Here is a 17,111-nt window from a genome sequence, read left to right as displayed (position 1 = left end):
GTCCCCTGGACGGTGTGCCCACTACCACTGCCCCCAGGTCCCTGTTGTTGTTGGGGTGGTGGGTCAACCTGGGTGCCCTGTAGTGGTGGACACACTGCTGATTTACGTGCCCTGGAGACAGAGGCATGGGCCCGCTGGGTGGGAGCTGTGCTGGTGTTCCCAGAGGGGGTTGGGTCTGGTGTAGCCTGTGGCTGTCTGTGGGGAACCGACTGTCCAGAGGTCCCCGATGGGCCGGGCTGGTCGTCTGGCTCCAGGGAGACAGAGCTGCTGTCATCGCTGGGGGCCTCTTCTGGGGGTGGGATGGACATCTCTGGACCCTCTGTGGCGGTGTGGTGGCGTTCGGGTCCTGCAGGGGTATAAAGGTATGGTTATAGCTTCTGTGTGTGGGATTTCGTGTGATGGGTGGGTGTCCGTGTACCCATGTGCAGGCATTTCCTTGTGGGGGCTTTTGTGAGGGTGGTTTGTGGGGGTGATGTGTGTGTGCAGTGGGCATGCTTTGGTGATGGGTGTCCATGCTTTGTGGTCGCATGCAGGGCTTGGTGTTGGGATGGGTGGGTTGTGATGGTGTGGCTTTTGCTAGGGGTTGGTGTGATGGGGGAGGGGGTGAGGGTGGGGGTATGATTTGGCATGCAGGTGGGGTGGGGGTGGGAAGCAGTAGTGAAGATTTGCCTTACCAGAGTCCATTCCTCCGCCTACTCCAGCGAGGCCCTCAGGATGCAGGATGTGCAAGACTTCCTCCTCCCACGCGGTAAATTCTGGGGGAGTAGGTGGGGGTCTGCCGCCAGTCTTCTGCACCACTATGTTGTGCCTTGATACCATGGAACGCACCTTCCCCCGTAGGTCGTTCCATCTCTTCCTGATGTCCTCCCGATTGCGTGGATGCTGTCCCACCCCGTTAACCCTGTCCACTATCCTTTGCAATAGCTCCATCTTCCTGGCAATTGTGGTGTGCTGCACCTGTGCCCCGAAGAGCTGGGGCTCTACACAGACTATTTCCTCCACCATGACCCTGAGTTCGGCGTCACTGAACCTGGGGTGTCTTTGGGGTGCCATGGGGTGGTGTGGTTGAGGTGTGGGGTGGCGTTTGTGGTGATGAGTGTGGTGCGTGTGGTGGTGTGTGGTGTTTGGTGCGTGGATTCTGTGTGGGTGATGGTGTTGTGTGCCTCTGTGTTGTGGGATTCTCTATTCTGTGCTCTGTCTCTAGCTTTCGTCAATGATTTCGGGTCATAGGGGCTTGTGGGTGATGTGGGTGTGTGTTTTATATTGTGTTGGGTGTGTGGGAGTGGTGTTAGTATGTGTATCAGGTGTGTGTATTTCGAACTGACCAATGTGGCTGAGTTTTCTATGGGTGTGTGTATTTTGACCGCGGCGGTGTGCACCGCCAATGGAATACCGCGTTTGAAAGACCGCTGCGTGGATTTGTAGGTCGGAATGGAATGGGCGTATTTCTGTTGGCGTGACAGTGGAGGTTTGGTCAGCGCCATTTTTTCGCTGACCTTTGGTGTGGCGGATTATTGAGGATGTCGGGTTTTCGTCGGTTTGGCAGTTGCGGGTCAGAATGACCGTGGCGGTTTACCGCGGCCGCGGCGGTGTTATGGCGGCTTTCTGGCCGGCGGTAAGCGCCATTTACCGCCGAGGTCAGAATGACCCCCTATGCCACATATTACAGGCCTTTACTACCCCTGTCCACCTCCTGCTGTCTCAAGACCTGTACCTGGGACTGTTTTAACCCTCCCTAATGGGGGTGCATCCCCTATCCCTCTTGCATGAATATACTTTACAAGGTTTCTTTCTCTCCCCCCACGCAGGCCCCAGCAGGCCTTCATCCTCCATCAACCAGAAGAAGTCACCCAAGCCCTTGTAAGCAGCAAACTGGACTACGGCAATGCCCTCTACGCAGGAACCACGGCCAAATTCCAGAGGAGGCTGCAACGCATCCAGAACGCCTCTGCACGCCTCATCCTGTACATCCCCCACCACTGCCACATCACAGACCACCTCAGAAACCTGCACTGGCTCCCACTCAACAAGTGAATCACCTTCAAACTCCTCACCCACGCTCACAAGGCACTGCACAACACCGGACCAGAATACCTCAACAGACAACTCTCCTTCGGCATCTCTGTTCCGCCGACCTCGACCTCGCCCTCGCAACCGTCCCACACGTCAGCAGAACTACAACCGGCGGTAGATCATTCTTGCACCTCGGCGCCAAAATGTGGAACACTCTTCCCACCCACCTGTGCCAGATCAAAGACCTGCTTACCTTCAGGAAACTTCTCAAGACCTGGCTGTTGGAGCAGTAGCAGCACCTGCCCCCTTCTCGCCTCCCCCTTCCTCAGTGTCTTGAGACCCTCACAGGTGAGTAGTGAGCTTTACAAATTCCTTATTTATTGATTGATCCTCGCTCGACTCCAATTGAGCTTCTGCAAATGTGGAACGCGTACTCTGCTGAGGTTACCAAGTTTCCCTCGGCTCTGCAGCTACGGCAGCCCCTTGCTTGAATGTATCCCTGGATGTCTCCATTTACCCCGTTGCGGAGCCCATTCTCTTTTCTCCACTAAGCTTGCCTCTTTCCACTGTTTCTGGAAGGCCTCTGGAGCTCCGGCCAACCAATTCCAGAATCCCATTATATAATGTTGCCCTTCCCCTGATTCAGTAGATGCCTCCTGGTAGGTGGGATGTTGCCTCACCCCCATCTCCTGCTGCCACAGATCACTTATCCCTGCTCCATTATGTGAGGGGCCTGCCCTGACTCCAGTGTCTAGAAATAGGCCTTGACCATTGCTGGTCTGGCCCTCCCCACCATTTCCGACACTGCCGGGTGCTTGCTCCAGTTTATTTATGGGACTGGGCTTTTCTGCCTACTTTGACCCTGGAGAGCCTTCTGCACCTGAGCCGGCCCAGTATGTGCATCGCCGCTTATGATCTGTGGCCCGCCCCTCCCTTTGTCTTCTCCCAGGCCACATCGCATGTATGCGGCCAGCCCCGGTCGTCTACCTCAGGTCCCTCAGAGGTGTTCCTCTCACCGCGTAGTGGCGAGCAGGTGAGAATTGCCACTGCCATTCCAATGGAAGCGTGCCACGCCGCTTCCAGTGACCAAATCCAGGTGACAGGCCACCGCTAAGAGGCATAGTGCCTCCTGCACCATACACTCTGAGGACGTGCTGGAACCCATAATCAAGTACTGGTGCTAAGAAAGGGACTGATTTGATATGCTGGGTACAACTGCCTGAACGAAAATGCCGGTAAGCCTAACGCTATGGGCTGCCACCACGTACCTTCACCAGACAAAATGGTGGTGGCAGGTACAAAATGATGGCATATATACCTTTGGGCTACACATTTTAACGGATGTAGCTCAAAATTAGTACAGTCGTTAGACTGTGCCACCCCTCGTCCAAATGTCCCGGGGGGGCAGGTCTTCCTGGCGGTCGGCTGTCCCCCAAGTCCCAATTCATCCCAATAGCCAGTCATGGACTGGAGCATAGTGTTGTCAGATTTTTAGATCGGTCCCAAGCCCAAAGCTGCCCAAGTTTAAGCCCAAATTCATCCCAACGCAGACCAGTTTTAGCCCAGAAACCAGCCCAAAGTTACAACGCTTAATATATGCAAAAACAGCCGTCAGGAACCATTTGAAGCATAATTCTAATTTCTATTCAATGTGCCTATAGTGGGAGGAGGTTCAATGGGCACCTCTGCACTTCTGCAAACATGTCCTAATTCTGTTAGTAACTAATGATTCTGAAGATCGGTCCCCACTAGGACCCAACTGTTACTTTGGTCACCATAAATCCAAACCTGAACCTGGGATTGATGACCGAACTTTATAACCCATTTTAATGAACTCCAAGAGTAGAGACGTTGAAACTCTTTAAGTAATGTGACTCCTCAAACAGGACATTTAATTCATTTCATGGATCTCGCATGATGAACACCACACTTAAGGATTCACATATATAAAAAAAAACACCATGGCGGAAAAGCAATTCCAGCACAACTTGTTTGACAAGATGTAACTTGAGGCCCACTCCCTGACTGTACAAAGACCAAAAAGGATATAGTTGCTTACTCTGAATAGTCCCCTGCCCTCCACTCCAAAGTCTTTCACCATGATCACCTCCTGTGACACTAAAACGTATACAGGACCTATGTCATTGCCTTTGTGTTTCAGCAAAGGTTAGACTAAAGTTCCTAGTTTTGGCAAGAAGCAGATGGGTTTGTTTGGAGACCAAATGAGAAATATTGGAGCGGAAAAGAAAAAGACTCCTTTCTAAAACCTTAGGTGATACCCTCCCCCAACATCTCAACATTAACGCTCCCTCAAGGCTGGGGACACCGCCATGCCTCCACTTGTCCAATTCAATTCCACTCTCCTTCATCACTAGTAGTCTCACTCTCATATCACCACTGACCAGTGCTATTTCATTAGGCTGTGCAGCTCCTTTAAACCTATCACCTACCTATGACTTTAAGCGGAGCAGGTTCTAAAAATGACATATTCATATACTTACATTTCAAGTCAAAAGCATTGACCAATTTCTCAACAATGACTGTAAAAAACCCTAGCCTAACTCATGCCAGCAAAGAAGTTCTTGTTTACTTGTCATCTTCATTTTCATTTTACCATTCTTTACCTAAGAGTCTGTTCTTTTTCCAGGTGTGTTTTTTGTTTTGTTTTCACGCACTTCTATAGTGTATGTTGTAAAATGAGTCACCTCTAGGTGTCTCAGTGAGTTCAGCTCATGGGTGGATGTTTATGGTGGGGTACGATAAAAAGTCCTGATGATGAAAGCAGTCTGAGTTTCTCACAGTGCGTTCGAATGAGTCATGAAGGGGTTTAAACTGCATCAACAGCCAATTATTGCCCTCTCTGCATAGGACACAGCATGATGATCACATGTAACTTGAACCCGTTCAGCCACCCTATGGGTTAAAGCCAGTTTTGTAAGCCCATCTGGGTAAGGTGAGGCCCGGGCTATGAGGCACTTTCTCTCCCCCACATTTTTCTGAAATCCTCCACCTGCACGTCTCATGTGTCACTGCTTTCCTCTTCAGCACCAGGCGTTCACTCTCTCTTTGTTTATGTATTCCCTTTCATGAGTGTAAAATCGAATGGGGGCCCAGCCACAGCCAGTAGCACTTATTAACTTGGAACTGGGCCAGGGATAGTGGAAGATGCTGAATTTGTCCCAGTGTAATTTGCAGACCCTAGGGCTCATTCAGCAACACCCACAACTTATCTGCTTTCCTTTCAGAGAAGGAACCTGTACTATAAGATGGGTTTCTTATTTTCACTTCCACCTCGGACTCCAAAAGTTAGATGCCAATGCAGTAGAAGAGAAAAAATCACCCATTTTGTTATCACTTCACAAGCGCTTAGAGAAACTACGATTTGAAGGCAGAATTTTGGTTTTCTTATACCCCTGTATGTGAGATATGCCGACACTATAAGAATCTCCAATGTGTCTCTGTCTGTTTCAGTAATTACTTTAGTAATAATTTAAATGGCACTTTTTTAAATTTAATTTATTTTGTAGCGCTACTCAGCCCAGGGCATAGGGTACGGTGTCAGAATACTTTATATCACAACTATATGAAACAATGAATTACAGAAGAGTATAAATCAATGTACAAGGAATGTTACATAAGCAATGAGGGTTACAAGGTGTAGGAGTCACATATCATTCATCCTGATAGCTGTTGTATGTTAATAGTGCTTCATCCGGAGAAACACAATGTCCAGATTTAACACATAATACAGTAGCTGGTGTTGTTTATACACAATTAGATGCTATTACTATCCAAATTAAGCCTTTATAGCAATCCTAGAATATCAAAAGTTTGGAGAAAAAAAATAAGGTTCTAAACGTATGCCTTGCTGCGTGCATGCAGATCCAGGATTCTGGTTGTTACCTCACTGTGCTATATCTGCAGTATTGTAATTTTAAAACTTGAAGTAACAAGAGATGTACTTTGCAGCAGGCACATTAACCCTCTATTCTATTTTATAGAAGTCAAAACTGCTATTAGACAAAACACAAATCATTGCCTACCGTGGGTCAATCAACAGATTTATCTTCTCATTATTAGTATTCTTCTTTGAGCTCATCAGGGCTTAAGCACGGTGACATAAAAGAGGAGAAAGAGAGGAGACTTTTTTATTTCAGGCCTGGTCCCTGCGAAGCTTGACTCTCTTCTTGAGCACACATCACTCTGTGACTAGAGCAGTGGGGACACACTGGGCAGGATTCCTTTCAAACAGGGCCATCTTTAGAAGCATTTTCAAGCACCAAATGAGAATGATGGTCCTACTACAAACCTCTACTGGGTCATGCTGCCAATAACGACACAAGTAGTAATATTAGCCTTGCGCCTTAATGTAACAACTTGTGTTAACATTATATGTGTGCCCATGGTAAGCTGCTGCCGCCTAACGAGGGTGAGGTCTGGGAGGGGGTTGTCTTGGGAGAGGGGAGGCCAGGGTGAGAGGGCTTGAGCCTACACGCCAGTGCTTAATTCGTAAATAAAAATGTGCCTGTGCCAAAAGCCCGCCTCTCAAACACGCAGCTGCTGCAATTAAATGTGCAAACACGGAGGCAGCGTAAGCCTGAAACCATCTCGGGTCTCTTCAATCCATTTACAGCCACTCCCTGCCCCTTCAGCTCACTCCTGCAGCTTTCTGTTTTCTCCTATTGTGACGTTTTTTCATTTTTCTCTTTCTCCGGTTTTCATATGAGTCTTTTGCTCGCAATAAATGCTTGAGGCAGAATAATAAGTGCAGGCCCTCAAAAATAAGTGCAGGTGCTCCTCACCGGGAACATGAGGCACAAATTAAGCACTGATGCGGGCAGCCAAAGCGAGGAGAGCAGCCAGCTGAGCTCAGGGGGCAGTGTGCACATTAAGAGCACAGTGCAGCCAGAGACGACGATGAGGCGCCGCCTCATGCACACAAAAAAGACGCACACCGGGCACAATCCCGCCCAGAGATACGTCACCCGCCCGGTGGTGTGGTTTTTTTCACCGCACAAATGGGGAAATGTCACCCATTTGTGCGAGGAGTAGCCCAAACTGGCAAACTACTGGTGCACTGTTTGTTTGTGCTGCAGCGGCGGGCGGGGCTCCCTCGCGGCGGGCGGACATCCGGTGGACGTCCGGAAGGTGAGGTCCTTGGTCAGTCCACAGATTACCCAACAAATGTCAAACCAAGGTGCTGATCTTCAGAACGTGTATTTAATGAATCCCGTAATCCGTTGCATGTGAGCATAAACGAACATTACCCTGATACGATAAAAAATTAAAGTATGCTTTGCTCTCTCAGTGAACTTTCGCTGTTGTGAGCCTGACAACTTTCCTTTTCAAGATGGACGGCTGTGAGGTATACTTCCTGTCTTCCTAAAGAGTTATGCACTTCCTGGAAATGACGCACACACTGGCAGTTGCACATTTGGAAAGATGGCTCTGGCACGTCATATTTCAGGAGTTCCTCGTTAGTATAGTGGTCAGTATCCCCGCCTGTCACGCGGGAGACCGGGGTTCAATTCCCCGACGGGGAGAATGCTTTTTTTTTTTCTTAATTTTTATGTACAATATTTTTAATATACACTTGTACATTTCAAAAGTATTATTATATATAATATTTTAAACGAACTCTACAATATCATTATTACAGGATTCGGTATACGAATAGCAGAACTTGCAGTTCCAGTCGATGGCCACTACACATCCCAACGAGATGTAAGGTTTGTTTATTAGTTCACATGCAGATGTTTTAAAAACATCCAGCGGAAAAACACAATCCCTGGAAAGACTCGGGTTCTTGAGTGTTCATCTAGTAAGCAGTTTTGTTAAATGAGGGTGTATTCTTGGACCAATTGTGAGCTGTCTGTTGTTCATCCTGTGGTTGCTTTTAATTCCTAGTTTATTTTGGTGGCTGTTTGTCGGACCTGCTTCCCTTGTTTCTAGTCTGAGCATGTCTCTGCCCAAGGTTTGTGGAGTTCGCTTGTCATGGAGGATCCCAACAGTGTTAGTTCCCACTGATCTGCCTATCAGTAGATCCGCCTTGGCTTCATTCTCCATTTCTCTTTTTTAATTGCCACATTGCTGCCCTAATTTCCTAGGCTGTGTGACAACCACACCCCAGTCTAGAGGTGCTTAGAAGCCATAGTGGTCAATCAATCAATCACTGCATTTTTAAAGCGCGCTACATACCCGCGAGGGTCTCAAGGCGCTGGGGAGCAGGGGGTGCTACTGGTCGAAGAGCCAGGTCTTGAGGAGTCTTCTGAAGGCCAGCAGGTCCTGGGTCTGTCGTAGGATGGTGGGGAGAGTGTACCAGGTCTTGGCGGCGAGGTAGGAGAAGGATCTGCTGCCGCCGGTGGTTTTTTGGATGCGGGGGACTGTGGCGAAGGCGAGGTTGGCTGAGCGGAGGCTTCGGGTGGGGGTGTGGAACCTGAGTCGGTTGTTAAGGTAGGTGGGTCCGGTGTTGTGCAGTGCTTTGTGTGCGTGGATCAGGAGCTTGAAGGTGATCCTTTTGTTGACTGGGAGCCAGTGCAGGCCTCTCAGGTGGAGTGTGATGTGGCTGCGGCGGGGGACATCGAGGATGAGTCGGGCCAAGGCATTCTGGATGCGATGGAGTGTTGGCGCAGTCGTTGATCCACTGTGTGAGGTTGGTCGCGGCGGTGTCTAGGTCGGTGGGGTCGGTGGGTGGTCTCAGGGCGAGGGCGGTAGTCAGTTGGTCCTCTGTGACCTTGCCCCAGCAGCGGCGTGGTAGCTGTTGGCTGCAGTGGTGTGTGGTGGGTTTTCTGAAGGTGAAGTGGACGCATCTGTGGTCGGTCCAGTGTGGTTCGGTGGTGTGGTTGAAGGAGACGTGAGGGCTTGCGGAGAAGATGGGGTCGAGCGTGTGTCCAGCGGCGTGAGTAGGTGTCGTTACGAGCTGTTTGAGTCCGAGGTTGGCGATCAGGGCGGTGGAGTTGGCGTCGTTGTTGTTCTCGAGGTGGAAGTTCAGGTCCCCGAGGAGGATGTAGTCCGTGGAAGCGAGGGCGTGGGTGCTGATGAAGTTGGCAATGGTGTCACTGAACTGTGGGCGGGGTCCGGGAGGTCTGTAGATGAGAGTTCCTCTGAGGGTGGTGTTGGGGTCGGTGTGGATCTGGAAGTGCATGTGCTCGGCGGTGGTGAGGGTGTCATCGGTGTTCGTTGAGATTTTGATGGAGTCTTTGTGGATGATGGCGATTCCTCCTCCCACTCCGTTGGTGCGGTCTCTGCGGGAGATCTTGTAGCCCTGTGGGATGGCTATGGTGATGTCTGGTGCTGAGGTGGCGTTCAGCCAGGTCTCCATCAGGAAGGCGACGTCGGGGCGGTGGAGTCTCGGAGGTCCCAGAGTTCGATGGCGTGCTTGCGAGTGGAGCGGGTGTTGAGGAGGTTGCAGCGGAGGTGCTTGGGTTCTCTGGCTGGTGGTGTGGAAGGTTGGATGCTGGTGAATCTGCAGTTCCGGCAGGTGAAAGGCCTCTGGGTGCGTTTCGGGGTGGCCCGGTAGCAGGGGTGGTCTCGTCTGGTGTTGAGTGCGTGGAGGGTGCTTGCGTCGTAGTGCAGTCTGGCGTTGCGGGGGGTGCGGGTTCCAGGGGTTCTGGTGCTGGGTGCGGTCCAGGCGCAGACGGGCTTGCATTAGGCGCGCCAGCGGCGCGCCCGCTGCGCACGTCCGCTTCGCGGCCTCCATATGAGGGCAGAGGGAGGGAGGAGCAGCTGGGAGGTGGAAGCGGGGCGGCCAATGGGAGTGAGGGGGGCGGGCAGCAGGGGCTCAGCGGCGAGGGAAAAACCCGGGGAAAACCCGGGGAAAAAACGGCGGGAAAAGATGGCGGGAGAGGGACAACAGAGCACAGGGGTACAGAAAGCAAAACACAGGGGCACAGAATGAAAAAACAAAGTGGCACAGAAGCCAAGCGCAGGGGTACAGAATAAAACAGGGAGCGAGTAGTCAGGCGGCAAAAGCGGCAACGGAGGTTCAACCCACAGGGGGCTGCGTGGCAGATGGGGGGAGCGACCTGCCTGGTGACAGGGTCAAAGGTCGCTCTCTACCACCGCTTCGCGGCCTCCATATGAGGGCAGAGGGAGGGAGGAGCAGCTGGGAGGTGGGAGCGGGGCGGCCAATGGGAGTGAAGGGGGCGGGGCAGCAGGGGCTCAGTTGCGAGGGAAAAACCCAGGGAAAAACGGCGGGAAAAGACGGCGGTAGAGGGACAACAGAGCACGGGGTACAGAAAGTAAAACACAGGGGTACAGAATGAAAAAACAAAGTGGCACAGAAGCCAAGCGCAGGGGTACAGAATAAAAAAGGGAGCGATCAGTCAGGCGGCAAAAGCGGCAACGGAGGTTCAACCCACAGGGGGCTGCGTGGCAGATGGGGGGAGCGACCTGCCTGGTGACAGGGTCAAAGGTCGCTCTCTACCACCGCTTCGCGGCCTCCATATGAGGGCAGAGGGAGGGAGGAGCAGCTGGGAGGTGGGAGCGGGGCGGCCAGTGGGAGTGAAGGGGGCGGGGCAGCAGGGGCTCAGCGGCGAGGGAAAAACCAGGGGAAAAAACAGCGGGAAAAGACGGCGGGAGAGGGACAACAGAACACAGGGGTACAGAAAGCAAAACACAGGGGCACAGAATGAAAAAAACAAAGTGGCACAGAAGCCAAGCGCAGGGGTACAGAATAAAAAAGGGAGCGAGTAGTCAGGCGGCAAAAGCGGTAACGGAGGTTCAACCCACAGGGGGCTGCGTGGCAGATGGGGGGAGCGACCTGCCTGGTGACAGGGTCCCTTGTGTGCCATCTCACCAATTCCATATCCTGCGTGGTGCTTCATCGCGCCCAGCTGTTTCCTTTTAATTTTGCCTTCACTTGACTTTGGGTCCTTCTCATGTAGGTGCTGTGATGGTTTTCTTCCATCTCTTCCCCTTTCTACCCCCTCCTGGAATCAGTTAATTTATCCCTTCATCCCTGGAACTTTCAAGGATTTTGACCAGAGGAAATAGGCCTTTCTGAGGAGCCTGCGATCCTTTGTTGTAGACAGGCTCGCCTCAATGGTTCACAATCTAACCGCTTCTTCGTTTGTTAATTTATTTAATGCACAAGATTGCACCGATTTCCCCAGTCGTGCAGCAAATGCTTCCATAGATTCAACTGGCTCGTGGCATGATGTGTTGGATGTGTGGCGTTCGCAGTCCATACTTCTTTGGGGGATGAACTTATACACAGTGTGTTTCCGGGTTTCTTATTTGTTTCTATCTTCTTCCTTGCGAACGTTTCAATTGGACTTCTTCCTTCCCTACCAAATTCTCAACAACCCTCAGTTTCTGGTGTCTGTGTCTGCCTCAAAAGGCTCACGTAGTGTAACTTCAAGGATATCAACCATGTGCATTGCCTATGAAAATTACATTGCTGAAAAAATGTCATGTAGCACACTGTGAGTAGACATGATCAACATCTGGACACCTGATGTGACTTATGAGATGACTGTGCTTGCTGTTGAACCCAAAACTGTTAACTCAGCAATTTTGTCAATGGGAAATGTCACAAAAAGCAAAACGACAGAAGGCAACATATAGTCATGTCAACACTAGCCAGGAACAACAGCACGCCGTTAATCAGACTCATTGAGCTTCAGATTTCAATATGTGCCATTTCCAATTCCCATTTCCTCATCTGTAGCAATTGACAGCTTCAGGCTCTAAATGTCCCCATCCACCAGACTGCATGAAGGTTCCACTGCAAGCAGGACCTCAGCCTATTGTCAAATATTCCATCCGTCAATTAGGTAGGTCTCTCCCCCCGGGCGCCAACACCCCTATGTGACCTCACACAGTACAATGAGTACTATTAGCAATTAAGACGTGTGCCTCAGATGTCACTATAGAGCTGTGTCAGGCGCAGCACTCTTTAATGGTATTTGACAGTGTTAAATGTGCATTATAGGACTAATGCTTGTTAAGACAGTTCGGCCCATATTTATACTTTTTGACGCAAAACTGCGCTAACGCAGTTTTGCGTCAAAAAAATTAGCGCCGGCTAACGCCATGCGGGTGCCGTATTTAATCAATGACGTTAGCCGGCGTTAGCCGCCGGCGCAGCCTAGTGTGCGTGGAAAAAAACGACGTACACCAGGCAGCGCCGGCGTAGGGGGGATATGGAGCTTGGGCGCCAAAAAATGGGGCAAGTCAGGCTGAGGCAAATTTTTCGCCTCAACCCGATTTGCGCCATTTTTTTCGACTCCCAACCCCCATAGAAATGACTCCTGTCTTAGCAAAGACAGGAGTCATGCCCCCTTGCCTAATGGCCATTCCCAGGGGACTTCTGTCCCCTGGGCATGGTCATTGGGCATAGTGGCATGTAGGGGGGCACAAATCAGGCCCCCCTATGCCACAAAAAAAAGTTTTAAAAAAAACTTACCGGAACTTACCTTAATGTCCCTGGGATGGGTCCCTGCAGCCTTGGGTGTCCTCCTGGGGTGGGCAAGGTTGACAGGGGGTGTCCCTGGGGGCATGGGACGGCACCTCTGGGCTCCTTCCGAGCCCACAGGTCCCTTAACGCCTGCCTTGTCCAGGCGCTAAAAAACGGCGCAAAAGCGGCCGTACGTCATTTGTTTTTGACCCGCCCACTCCCGGGCGTGAATTTTGCCCGGGAGTGTAAATACGGCGCACATGCCTCGGAGTCACTTTTTTAGACGGGAACGCCTACCTTGCATATCATTAACGCAAAGTAGGTGTCCAAGCTAAAAAATGACGCAAACTCCATGGACTTTGGTGCTAGACGCGTCTAACGCCAAAGTATAAATATGGAGTTAGTTTTGCATCGGAATTGCGTCAAAAAAAACGACGCAATTCCGGCGCAAACAGAGTATAAATATGCCCCTTCATATTTTTGCATCAACTGGCCTATTTTGCGACCAATTCGCTTAACATAATTACAAGAGACCAGATACTCAGCCTTCGAGATATAAGGCCAGCTTCTTTTATGACGGAATATTTTTCAGTGCAAATGTGCCACTTTTTTCTACGTTGCTTCAGCAAAAGGTACATTTTCCGTTTCCTTGCTTGATATTATCTGTATTCATGAAAGTTGCACTTATAAATTATCAGTGTATCCAGATATAATATCCCACAATGGTGTAATATTAGTGAAGCATAAATCCTGCTCTGAACTGGTGGGGGCGTGACAAGGACAGGGGGGGGGGGGAGTTCCTGGAAGGGGATTACTTTCAAGATCTGAAAACCCGCAAACTTGCAAGTTTGTGGATAGACACAAATGTTTTCCTGATCTATTCTCACCTCGCACATGGTCAGAGATTGTCTCCTGTCAGGAGTAACAGTAAATCTCTTTCCATGGTGGGAACTGAAAGGAACACCCATCAGAACTGGTGAGGAGGGAAGGGTGTTATTGACGGGGGAAATCAGTTTACCCATGGGAAAATATAGTTTTAAAAAGCGTATTTGCACATATGTGAGGACAATTCCCAAGAATATCTGTAAATTATGTGCAGCTACGCACAAAGAAAGCTTGTTCGTGGTTGGCATTTGAAATTAAAAAAATATTATAAAAGTATTCAATTGCAGGTTTTTTGGGGATCTCTTGGAAAAGTTTTTAGCAATGAAACAAATCTGCACCCATCTAAGGTAGTAAACCTCTAAGGGGACATTCAGAGTTGTTTTGAGAGCTCTGCCTATTTGATCTGCTATTCTAAGAGGCAATATCAGATAGACATCCCATGGTTCTTATAAAGTGTCTTTGAGTCTTAAACTTATGTATGTAGAGACTAATATAAATATTGGCTTTCATTTTGAATCAGAATGAGGGCCAAAGAATTAAGTGTGACATTAACTCGCTTGTTACTTATACCTATCTTTGCCCTTTTCTGGACGTGGTCCGCATCTAAATACCTGAGAGTCCCAGCAGGCCCAGCTTTCTGTAAATACTGAATATTGAGAGACTTGATGTGGTTTAAGCACTCCATTTGTTTCTGATGAAGCTCCTGCTTTCTCTTACGGGAAAGTTTCTATTGGGGAAAATGATAACACAGCCCACATTAATTTATTTTTCTGGAACAAACTTTGGGCCAGATTTACTAAAAAGTGGCGCAGAGTGGTGCTGCCCCAAAATTTGCAGTGCTGCGCCACTTTAGAAACAAAGGGATTTGCTGCATTTACTAAAATAGGTGCACCCCTGTGTTTCCCCGTGCACCAGCGCTAAATTTAGCTGCCATCTCAGGCACTTTTGCACCATAGTGCAAGGGTGTCTGCATTGAGGGGAATGATTGTTTATGTGCAGGAAGGTGAAGATAAACAATCTACAATGGTGATTTGGCACTTCTACATGTACTGCAGAATGCAGTACACATTTAAGTAGCAAATCGTCATTACTGAACGATTACTAATGTGCCGAAAGGGACACCTTACTGCACATAAACATTCATGGCCTTTTGCTCTGTCTAGGTGTGCTGCAGAATACAGTACACATAGAAAATGCTAAAACGAAGAGAAATGCGCCATGCTAGCGCCACCTTGGGATGGCGTTAGTTTTTGGCGCTGCCACAGATTTACGCCTTCTTGTAACTCTGGGGCAGCGTCAAAAGCAATGGGTGTTGTGGTGGAACGCCCACAGCATCACCCCTTGCACACACCTCTGCAGCAGAAAACTGCGTCAGGGGCTCATAATTACAAGGTGGCCTTTAATGCACAAAAAGTGGTTTAACACCGTCTTGTAAATGTGGCGCACGGCACAGTGTCACCGGAGCGTCACAAAAAGTAACGCTCCGGTGGTGCTGGGGTCTTGGGAATCTGGCCCTGTGTCTCCGAAGGTCTCCTTTTTCTACGATATATAAAGGTAAACTGACCAGACTGATCGGTAGTGGAAGCAAGCGGAATGTGGTTAGAGCCGCACTTGAGGTCCCTTTTGGGAAACTGGACCAGACATCGTAGTATATCATGTGGCGTCGAAGCTGCAATTTGCCATGGAGAAGACAGCAGAGAAGCACTGGAAAACATGTACTAGAAGCTGTGTGTGTGTGTGTGTGTGTGTGTGTGTGTGTGTGTGCGCGCGCATGCGCACACATGTACATGCACATGTTTGTGTGGCTACTGGAGGTTCTCAAACGTATGTAGCATGAAAAGGCAAAATATGCCTCCTATTTTGGCCCAATATACAGCAGTCCCATGTATTTGTTTTGTTATTTCAGCAACTATTATCTCGAGTCTGGTCAAGCTGCACCACAGTGGCACCGGTTAAGCTGCAGAATATGTCAATGAGCCTCTGAAACGGTGTCAGCTCCTTTGCAAAGGATCTGCAGCTGTGCAGAGCCGTGTGTTGCAGGTCTTCTTTAGTAACATTTTATCTGTTTGAGCTAGATTTGTTTCTGGTGAGATGTGCAAATTATGTAGAAATTGCTGGATTATGTGGCAAATGCAACAAATCTAGGACTATGGGGAAAACATGTTGCTGTAAAATCGCATATCTGCAGTGACCCTGGCTATGATTACCTGCAGCCTGTAGTCACAGAGCCCAAGGCTTGTCCCCATAGTGGGCTGCTAATACCCAGGACATGATGATAAAAGCTCCTTGAAAGAGAATGATTCGTGGATTACGCACCTCAGAACAATCCATGGCTTAATCTATTGATTATGAAAAGGCTGTATTATGATGGAATTTTTTGTATCATACAATCATTATTTTTTCGATGATTTTTAGAGCATATAGGCCCTCATTCTGACCTTGGCGGTCTTTTCGCAAGACCGCCGAGTTACCGCCGCGGTAAAGACCGCCGACCGCGGCGGTATGCCGCTGCGCGTATTCCGACCGCTGGGAGCGTTCCGCCGGAATACCGCCAGCAGCCACACTGGCGGTCGGCGGGAAAGTGGAGACTGGTCAACCTCCACCGCCACGCCAGCAGAACACCGCCCCCAGAATTACGACCCACATTTCTGTGTGGCGGTCTTCTGTTGGCGGTCTTCTGTTGGCGGTCACGTCCCTATGGCTCCCGTCGCCTCCCGGAGGACCAACGCACAAGGTAAGTTGATCGTCCGTGAGGGGAGGGGTGGGGGGGTGTTGTGTGATGTGTGCGTGCATGGGGGTGTGCGTGTGAGTGTGTAGAGGGGGTGTGTGAGTGCGTGCATGCGGGCGGGGAGTGCTGCTGTGCCTATGGGCAATGTGTGTAGTTCGGCGGGTGCGCATGTCGGCATGTATGTGTGCGGGTATGTGTCCCCGTTGTGTATGTGTGTGTGTAGGGGGTGTGTATATGTGCATGTTGGGGGTGTGTGCATGTCGGGGTGCGTGTATGTGCATGTCGGGGTGGGGGTGGGGAGGGGGTTCGTACCACCTCTGGGGGGTGGCAGGGGGGTGGAGGGTGTGGGGGGAGGACTCGGGGGGGCAGTGGGGGAGACCCCTATCAGTGCCAGGGAAGGAATTCCCTGGCCCCGATAGTGCCTACTGCCATGGTTCGCATGGCGGTTCCCGAACGCCAGAAACCGCGGCGGTAAGCAGGGTCATGATACCGTTGGCGGTCTTGGGTCGACCGCCGGACCGGAGTGCGCAGACTCCAGCCCGTCGGTCATGACCGCCGTGGCTGTCGGAGTGGGGAAGTGGCGGTCGGTCGCGGCGGTGACCGCCGCGGTCGGAATGCCATTTTTAATACCGCCGGTCTGTTCGCGGTCCAACCGCCGCCTCTCCGCCGACCGCCAAGGTCAGAATGAGGGCCATAGTCTGCTGTGGGATTTAGCCTCGTGAGGGGTTCACGTAGGCATGTGTTCTGCAAAGTGCAAACATTGTGTATGCTTTATACAGTCTATTTTACTCAGAGCGGTAGCAATGTCAGTGTCAATTAAGGCTATTTGATAGAAAGCAGCATAAGTACAGTTGAATAACATTTTGAATAGGATCTGCTACATGTCTATAGAGTTCTTTGTTTTGTAAAAAAAAAAAAACATAGCTTTTAACTTTCTGTTCCATTTACATCAAAATGTGTTAAACGCCTCCGTGCTAATGGCATATGTTTGACTCAAAATTAGCATTTCAGTTGATGTGCACATATTTTAAGCAGACCGGTTCTGGTTGACATCACTGACTCTGGCAAGTCGTTTGCTCAGCTCGC

At 50.1% G+C, this 17,111-nt stretch overlaps 1 long non-coding RNA gene and 1 other non-coding gene across 2 annotated transcripts in view; one reads left to right on the top strand and one right to left on the bottom strand.

The window, feature by feature from the left end:
• Nucleotides 1-7,354, bottom strand: part of LOC138294245 (uncharacterized) — a 41,706-nt gene extending 34,352 nt beyond the window's left edge. Inside the window, exon 1 of the long non-coding RNA XR_011203299.1 lies at nt 6,057-7,354. This is a non-coding gene — a long non-coding RNA (uncharacterized lncRNA). The remainder of the gene's footprint in view (nt 1-6,056) is intronic.
• Nucleotides 7,355-7,484: 130 nt separating this feature from the next.
• TRNAD-GUC (transfer RNA aspartic acid (anticodon GUC)) lies at nt 7,485-7,556 on the top strand. The gene has a single exon. It is a non-coding gene; the product is annotated as a tRNA-Asp (tRNA).
• Nucleotides 7,557-17,111: the final 9,555 nt, after the last annotated feature.

This window comes from Pleurodeles waltl, chromosome 4_2 (assembly GCF_031143425.1).
Source record: "Pleurodeles waltl isolate 20211129_DDA chromosome 4_2, aPleWal1.hap1.20221129, whole genome shotgun sequence".
In the NCBI taxonomy this organism is placed as follows: Eukaryota; Metazoa; Chordata; class Amphibia; order Caudata; family Salamandridae; genus Pleurodeles; species Pleurodeles waltl.
The sequence above is the reverse complement of the archived record's forward strand: the minus strand, read 5'-3'. Positions and strand labels throughout refer to the sequence as shown.